The sequence below is a fragment of the Sus scrofa genome, unplaced genomic scaffold, assembly GCF_000003025.6.
Source record: "Sus scrofa isolate TJ Tabasco breed Duroc unplaced genomic scaffold, Sscrofa11.1 Contig845, whole genome shotgun sequence".
In the NCBI taxonomy this organism is placed as follows: Eukaryota; Metazoa; Chordata; class Mammalia; order Artiodactyla; family Suidae; genus Sus; species Sus scrofa.
The window spans coordinates 1-7,500 of record NW_018085327.1 but is presented as its reverse complement, the minus strand read 5'-3'; the positions used below and the strand labels follow the sequence as shown (position 1 = coordinate 7,500).

Sequence of the window (7,500 nt, the reverse complement as noted above, 5' to 3'; positions counted from 1 at the left end):
TTTGAGAGGCAGGAAGAGGGTGGATGGGATCCCTTGGAAAAGTGGAGGCGAGGTCTAGGAGAGGTGCTAGGAAGGGTTGGGCCTGTGCGGGTGCGGGGAGCGTGGAGGCGGGCGGGCACCCCTTGCCCCCAGAGCGTGCGTGGGGGTTGCGTGGGTGCAGGGGAAGGGAGGCCGGAGGGAATGGAGAGGGACACGGAGAGCCTGGGGCCCTGCGGGGAGGTTGTGAGGGGCATTCTGGGGGATAGGTTCAAGGTAGGTTTTTGGGGCTGCTGCGGTGGTGGTGGTGGTTTTTGTTGTAGGTTTTTGGTTTTTGTTTGGTTGTTGTGAAGGGGGAAGAGGGCGGAGGATGAGGACCCCTTAGCAAATGGGAGCGGAAGGATGTCAGGAAAGGAGCCCAGAGGGGTTCGTGTGGGAATGGGCCAGGGCAGCTGGGAGGGGCTTGTGGGTAGTGCCTGAACAGAGGGGAAGGGAGAGCTGAAGGGAGTGCTGAGGGCCAGGGCGAGCAGGGGGGACTGAGGGAAGGCTGTGAGCAGAGTTGCAGCAGACAGGTTCAAGTGAGGATGTTTTGGTTTTGGTTTTTGGCTTGCTGTGTGTGTGTGTGTGTGCGTGTGTGAGTTTGATTGTTTGTTTGAGAAGGGGGTAGAGGGGTGGGTAGGTTGGATGCCTTGGAAGTGATGGGGAAAGTTCCCAGGAAGGGGGGGTGTAGGTGGGTGGGGGCAGGGAGGGGCGAGGGGGGCGGGGACGCGGTTGTGCAGAGCGCGTGCGTGGGGGTTGCGTGCGTGCCGTGGCGTGCGTGGGGGTTGCGTGCGTGCCGGGGAAGGGAGTCCCCGGAGCGACTGCTGAGGGACACCGCGGCGAGCGAGCGTGGGTGAAGGAGCTGAGGGTGTGAGCAGGGCTGCAGCGGGCAGGTCCAAGGTAGGTTTGTGTTTTATCTTTGTGAGAAGGGAAGAGGGTGCCTAGGACGCTTGGGAAAAGGGGGATGGAAGGTCCCAGGACGTGTTTGGGGGAAAGGTGCGTGTTTGGGGCGGGACGAGGGGGGCGGGGAGCGGCTTGGGGGCCGCGCAGGCGTGGGGGTTGGGTGCGTGCAGGGGAAGGGAGCGCGCAGGGACTGTGGAGGGCCACCGCGAGCGTGGGGGCGGGAGGTGAGGATGGCAGCGGAGCCCCCGCTGAGAGGTTGAAGTTAGGGTTAGTTTTGAGAGGCAGGAAGAGGGTGGATGGGATCCCTTGGAAAAGTGGAGGCGAGGTCTAGGAGAGGTGCTAGGAAGGGTTGGGCCTGTGCGGGTGCGGGGAGCGTGGAGGCGGGCGGGCACCCCTTGCCCCCAGAGCGTGCGTGGGGGTTGCGTGGGTGCAGGGGAAGGGAGGCCGGAGGGAATGGAGAGGGACACGGAGAGCCTGGGGCCCTGCGGGGAGGTTGTGAGGGGCATTCTGGGGGATAGGTTCAAGGTAGGTTTTTGGGGCTGCTGCGGTGGTGGTGGTGGTGGTGGTGGTGGTGGGTGGTGGTGGTTTTTGTTGTGGGTTTTTGGTTTTTGTTTGGTTGTTGTGAAGGGGGAAGAGGGCGGAGGATGAGGACCCCTTAGCAAATGGGAGCGGAAGGATGTCAGGAAAGGAGCCCAGAGGGGTTCCTGTGGGAATGGGCCAGGGCAGCTGGGAGGGGCTTGTGGGTAGTGCCTGAACAGAGGGGAAGGGAGAGCTGAAGGGAGTGCGGAGGGCCAGGGCGAGCAGGGGGGGACTGAGGTAATAAGGCTGTCAGTGGAGTTTCAGGTGATGTGTTCGAAGTTTTTTTTTTTTTTTTTTTTTTTGTTATGTAGGTTGAAGATGGTGGATACACTGTCTCAGAAAATGTGAGGTTGTGTCTCAGGAATGGAGCGATGAGTGTCTATTGAGTTAAGGTAATGTCTCTGCTTGCCCCGGGTTGTTTGTAGTCCCTTCACAGTGATGAAGAGAGAGCTGAAGTTAATCCTTAATGACACCATCATTATCAGGGCCTGAGGTAAGGCTGTCAGTGGAGTTTCAGTTGACAGCTTTAATTTTTTTTTTTCAGACGTTGGAAATTGGTGGATATGATCCATCTGCATCTCTGGATGTATTTATTTTCATATTACATCTTCTGTCTTTTAAGAATATTACAATAGAAATCAAATATCTCTCTGAACCAGTTGAAGATGTTTACTTTGAGCTGCATCGCATTAAAATTTTATTTTTTTTTATATAGGAAATTTATAATGGACATGTGTAATTGCTTCACTTTGCTGTACATTTGAAACTAATAGAAGTTATAAGTCAAATAATTCTAATTATTTCTTTAGTTTGTTTTTTTACATTCTATTAAATGAATGAAATGAAACAAACAAAAATGTTGTATGTAGTATGTGTAAAATTTATGGAGTGTTTCTAAGCACCAGTTTCTTTTTCACCAGTAGGTGTTAAAAATGATAACTTATTTTTCATTTGGAAAAACACTGATGTTCTGTAGATTATTTTGGACTAAATTATAACTTAACTAGAGAGAAAAAATATATATAGTTATTATACTATATGTCAGTTCCTTCCAAATGGTAGTAAACCTAATGGTATCTTCTCTCTGAATGAATTAAAATATTTCCTAGATCAATAATGTTTTCAATATCCCAGAAGCTGCTTTTATGTGTCTCAGCAAGCATAATATAGTGGCAATATAAATGATGCAGACTTTGCCTCAAAATAAGTAATAACCCACATTAATTCTTTGTGAACATTTTATACTATCAAACTAGAAACTAAAATGAAGAGATCATATCTGTTATGTGGAAAGAAGGTCTTGTTTTGCACCAACTATTTAATAAGAACCGCTAGAAGACCCAGAAAATGTAAAGTGCATGTATCTGAGATCATTAGAAACTAAAAGGTCAAGGATTTGTGTGGCTCATAATTTGAAAATGGAAGTCAGATAGCTAAACTTGAATCTGAGGTCCTGTTTTTGCTAAAGATATGGGCAGATACTAAAAACCACGTATGTAAGGCTGGTGTTACTGAGGCTATAAGGTAGGCCAGCAGCTTTAGCTCCAATTCAGCAGTGCACCTGGGAACCTCCATATGCTACTGGCACAGCCATTAAAAAACAGATCTTAATATACATGAGAAGATGCTTAATTTTAGAGAAGTGCAAATCAAAAGTATAATAGGAATCACCTACCAATGCTCAGAATAGCCATCATCAAAAATTCTACAGAAAAATAATTGCTGAGAAGATGAGAAAGGGGAACACTCCTATGCTGTTGGTGGGAATGTAAATTGTTGGAACCACTATGGAGAATAGTATCAAGCTTCCTTAAAAAAACAAATACGACTACCTTATGATTCAGTAATCCCACTCCTGGGCATATATCCTGAGAAATCTATCATTGTAAAAATACACACAACTCAATGTTCCTTGTAGCACTATTTAAAATAGCAAGAAATGAAAGCATATTAAACATCTAAAGACAGGAATGGAATAATAAGATGCAGTACATATATATACAAATGGATTATCACTCAGCCATAAAAAGAATGAGTAGTGTCATTTCCAACAAAATGGATGGACCTAGAGATTATCATAGTAAGTAGGTGAAAGACAAAAATCATAAGCTATCAGTTATAGGTGGAAAGTAAAAAAAATGATACATTTGAACTTATTTACAAAACAGAAACAGACTCACAAAATTAAAAAAATATGGTTAAAGAAGGGAACGGTAGGAAAGAGAGTTTGATTGGATGTTTGGGTTTGGCATATGCACAATATTGTTTAGGGAATGGATGGTCAATGGGGACCAGCTGTATAGCAGAGGGAACACTACCCAATATTCTGTGAGGACCTATATGGGACAAAATGTGAAATATATGGGACAAAATGTGAAAAAGAATGGATTGTGTATATGTATAACTGAATCACTTTGTTGTGTAGGAGAAATTATCAAAACGTAAATTATCTACACTTCAATAAAATTTAAAAATTGAAAAAAAAAGAACCTCAATAATAGTCTGAATCATCTAATTTCTTAATAAATAACTATGGCCAGTGTTCAAGAAATATACTGACAAATATTTATGATTAATCTTTTTAAATTTAATTTTATTGGAACATTCAGTTTAATTATGAATTCAATCGCTTGACTGAACTTTGCACTTTAGTATGATGGATTTTCACTTAACACTTTTGGATTTGGTAGATAGATGATTGTCATCTTAATGACTTTCCCTTCAAATCTCTTTATTCAAATACTTTACATCCTATTTCTCCTTATTATATTATTGTATTAGTTGATGTAAGAAAACATGGGTAATAACTTTGAAAGGGGAAATCTGGATTTTTAGCTTCAGTGGGGATAACTGTGGTATTTTCCCATAAAAATTGTTCATTAAAAAATGATCACCCATGGAGTTCCCTGGTGGCTCAGTGGGTTAATTATCTGGTGTGGTCACTGCTGTGGTTAAGGTTTGCTCCTTGGCCCCAGAACTTCCGCACTCATAGATATGTCTGAAAAAATAAAAATGCTTGGCTTGAAAAAAATTATCCCCACCTGAATGTCAGGGTCCTGATAGGAACAGATATCACCCGTCAAAGTAAAAACTTAATGTTATTTACAAAGAGTTCTTAAGACTAAAGAATTTTTCTAAATTGAGCCATCATAGTGGATGTGAAATAGTATCGCATTGTGGTTTTGATTTGCATTTTCCTAATGTCTGATGCTGTTGAACTATTTTTCATGTGATTTTTGGTTATTTTCTTCAGAGAATATATGTTCAAGTCCTTTCCTAGTGTAAAATAAATTGAGTTTTCCTTTATCATATATATGGTTTTTAACTATTTTCTCATTCTCTGTGTTGTCTTCATTTTCTTAACTGTGTCCATTGAAGCACAGCAGTGTCAGTTTTTTTTAACTCAATCGATTTTATTACATTTATAGTTGTAAAAGGATCATCAAAACTGAACTTTTTATTGTTTCCATCCCAAACCACCAGGCCATCCCCCCACTCCCAAACCAGTCTCCTTTGGGATACATAATTCTTTCAAAGTCTGTGAGTCAGTATCTGTTCTGCAAAGATGATGATTTTATCCTTTTTATTTAGATGACACATATAAGTGATAGCATATGATGTTGGTGTCTCACTGTCTAACTTCACTTAGCATGATACTATCTAGGTCTATCTAATGTTGCAAATGACATTATTTCTTTCCTTTTAATGACTAAGTAATAGTCCATTTTGTATCTATACCACATCTTTAGTTTTAATGACACTCAGTTCATCTAATTTTCCTTTTGTTGTTTATATTTTCGGTGTCATATTTTTTTAAAACTTGCCTAATCCAAGATTATTAATATTTACTCCTGTATTTTATACCAAGAAGCAATGGTTTTGGCTCATGTATTTTGACTTTGATACATATGGAATTAATTTTACATATGATGTAAGGTAGCTGTCTTAGTCTTTTCAGGTTTCTATAACAAAATACCACAGACTGGGTGGTTTATAAACAACAGAAATCTATTCCTCACTGTCTGGGAGGCTGGGACTCTGAGATTCAGGTATAAGCAGGGTTGAGTGAGGAATGTCTTCCACATTGCAGACTTTGTTTCTTTCCTCACAGGGCAGAAGGTATTTGTGAGCCCTGTGGACTTTCTCTCATAAGAGCAATCATCCCATCTATGAGGGCTCCATCTTCATGACCTCCTGATCTTTCACAGGCCCCGTATACTAACGCCATCACTTCTGTGGATTAGGATTTCAACATATGGATTCTGAGGAGACACAAACATTTACGTCATAGCAGTGGGAATCCAGTTTTATTCTTTATCTGTGGCTAATTGTTCCAGCACCACTTGTAGAAAAGACTCTTCTTTCCCCTATCGACTTATCTTGGCACACTTGTCAAAAGTGAATTCATCAGGAAGTTCCTGTGGTGGCTCATTGGGGTTTTGAACCTGACTAGTATCCGTAAGGATGTGGGTTCAATTCCTGGCTTCACTCTGTGGATTAAGGATTCATCATCGGTGGTAGCTGTGGTGTGTTGTAGGTTGCAGATGCAGCTCAGATGCTTACCTTAATCCCCCAGGCTCCCTGTTTCCCTCAGCTTTCTCTTCTGCTCTCCTCTCCCCAGCACACAGGCAGGCCCCACGCAGGCAACCCACAGGCACACACAGCATGCAAGCCCGGCCACGCCCCCCACGGCCTTCCCAGCACTACCGCTTCCCCCTCCCCCCATTCTCTACCTTGAATGTAACTTCAACGTGTCAACTAGAGCTAGAGTGTCCATCCTTACCTTAATCCTCAAGGCTCCGAGTTTCCCTCAGCTTTCTCCTCTGCTCTCCTTTCCCTGGCACACTCGCGGGCGCCAAGCATGAAACACCCACGCAGGCACAGCAGGCAAGCCGGGCCCCGCCCCCCACGGCCCTCCCAGCACTACCACTTCCCTCTCCCTTTTTAAGACCTTGCTTCAACTCTGCAAAGGGATCCCCTCCACCCTCTTCCAATTCTCTACTCTGAAGCTAACTGCAACCTGGCAGCTGCAGCTCGCCCATATCATCACCTTAATCTTCCAGGCTCCCTTTTTCCCTCAGCTTTCTCTTCTTCTCTCCTCTCCCCAGCACACAGGCAGGCCCCACGCAGGCAACTCCCACACCCGCACTGCACGCATCCCGGTCCCTGACCGCCAAGGCCCTCCCCGCACTCCCGCCTCACCCCCTCCCTTTCTGACATCTTTCCTCAGCTCCTCAAGGGATCCCCTCCACCCTCTTCCCCTCCTCTACACTCTAACTTCAACCTGGCAGCTGGAGCTAGAGTGCACATCCTTACCTTAATCCCAGAGTCTCCAGGTGTCCCTCAGTTTAGTCTTCTGCTCTCCTGTCCCAGCACACACGCAGGCCCCACGCACGCATCCCCTACGCTAGCACTGCGCTCAATCTGGTCTTCGCCCCCCTCGGCGCTCCCAAGGTTATAGATATTCTGCATACTCTAAATACTCTACTTAGTAGATTTTATTGTTTTCATTTTATATCGAAATTTTACAGTACTTAAATTACATTAGTAGAGCTTAGTCAAGTGGATGCAGGATAAAACCATTTAATGTTTAATAATTTAATTCCTCTTGTTTAGAATATTTTCACTCTTTTTACAGTACTGACTAAAACATTTTAAGAAATGGTATCACTCTGAAGATTGATTTATTAGAGTAATTAAAATTTAGGAAAGGATGTAAATTGTCAAACTGATATTTCAGAACTTGACTGAAAATTTGCTGAAGAAGGAACTGGACTGTCCCCAGAGTTGAAACATAATGAAGAATGTGTGAGTAAGAAGAATATACAAGCAAGCCTTCATCCAAAAAACCTAGATTGTCAAGAGCTTTAGTCAAGGTTATCTGCATCTGAAACTTCACTCCAGAGAATATAGGCAGAGTTGGGTGAAAAGGGAAAAGCTACTCAAATGCTCAAAGAAGAATTATCAGAAGTGGAGACCATGTACCAGCATCTTAAGGCAGAT

At 43.7% G+C, this 7,500-nt stretch overlaps 1 long non-coding RNA gene across 2 annotated transcripts in view; it reads left to right on the top strand.

Annotated features, from left to right (window-relative positions):
- Positions 1 to 7,494, top strand: part of LOC110259113 — a 10,204-nt gene extending 2,710 nt beyond the window's left edge. Inside the window, exons 2-3 of one of the 2 annotated variants that reach the window (XR_002341322.1) lie at positions 1,809 to 1,889; positions 7,238 to 7,494. This is a non-coding gene — a long non-coding RNA (uncharacterized LOC110259113). Of the gene's footprint in view, positions 1 to 1,808; positions 1,890 to 5,608 lie in introns of both variants that reach the window. The other variant, XR_002341321.1, reaches the window with a different exon arrangement.
- Positions 7,495 to 7,500: the final 6 nt, after the last annotated feature.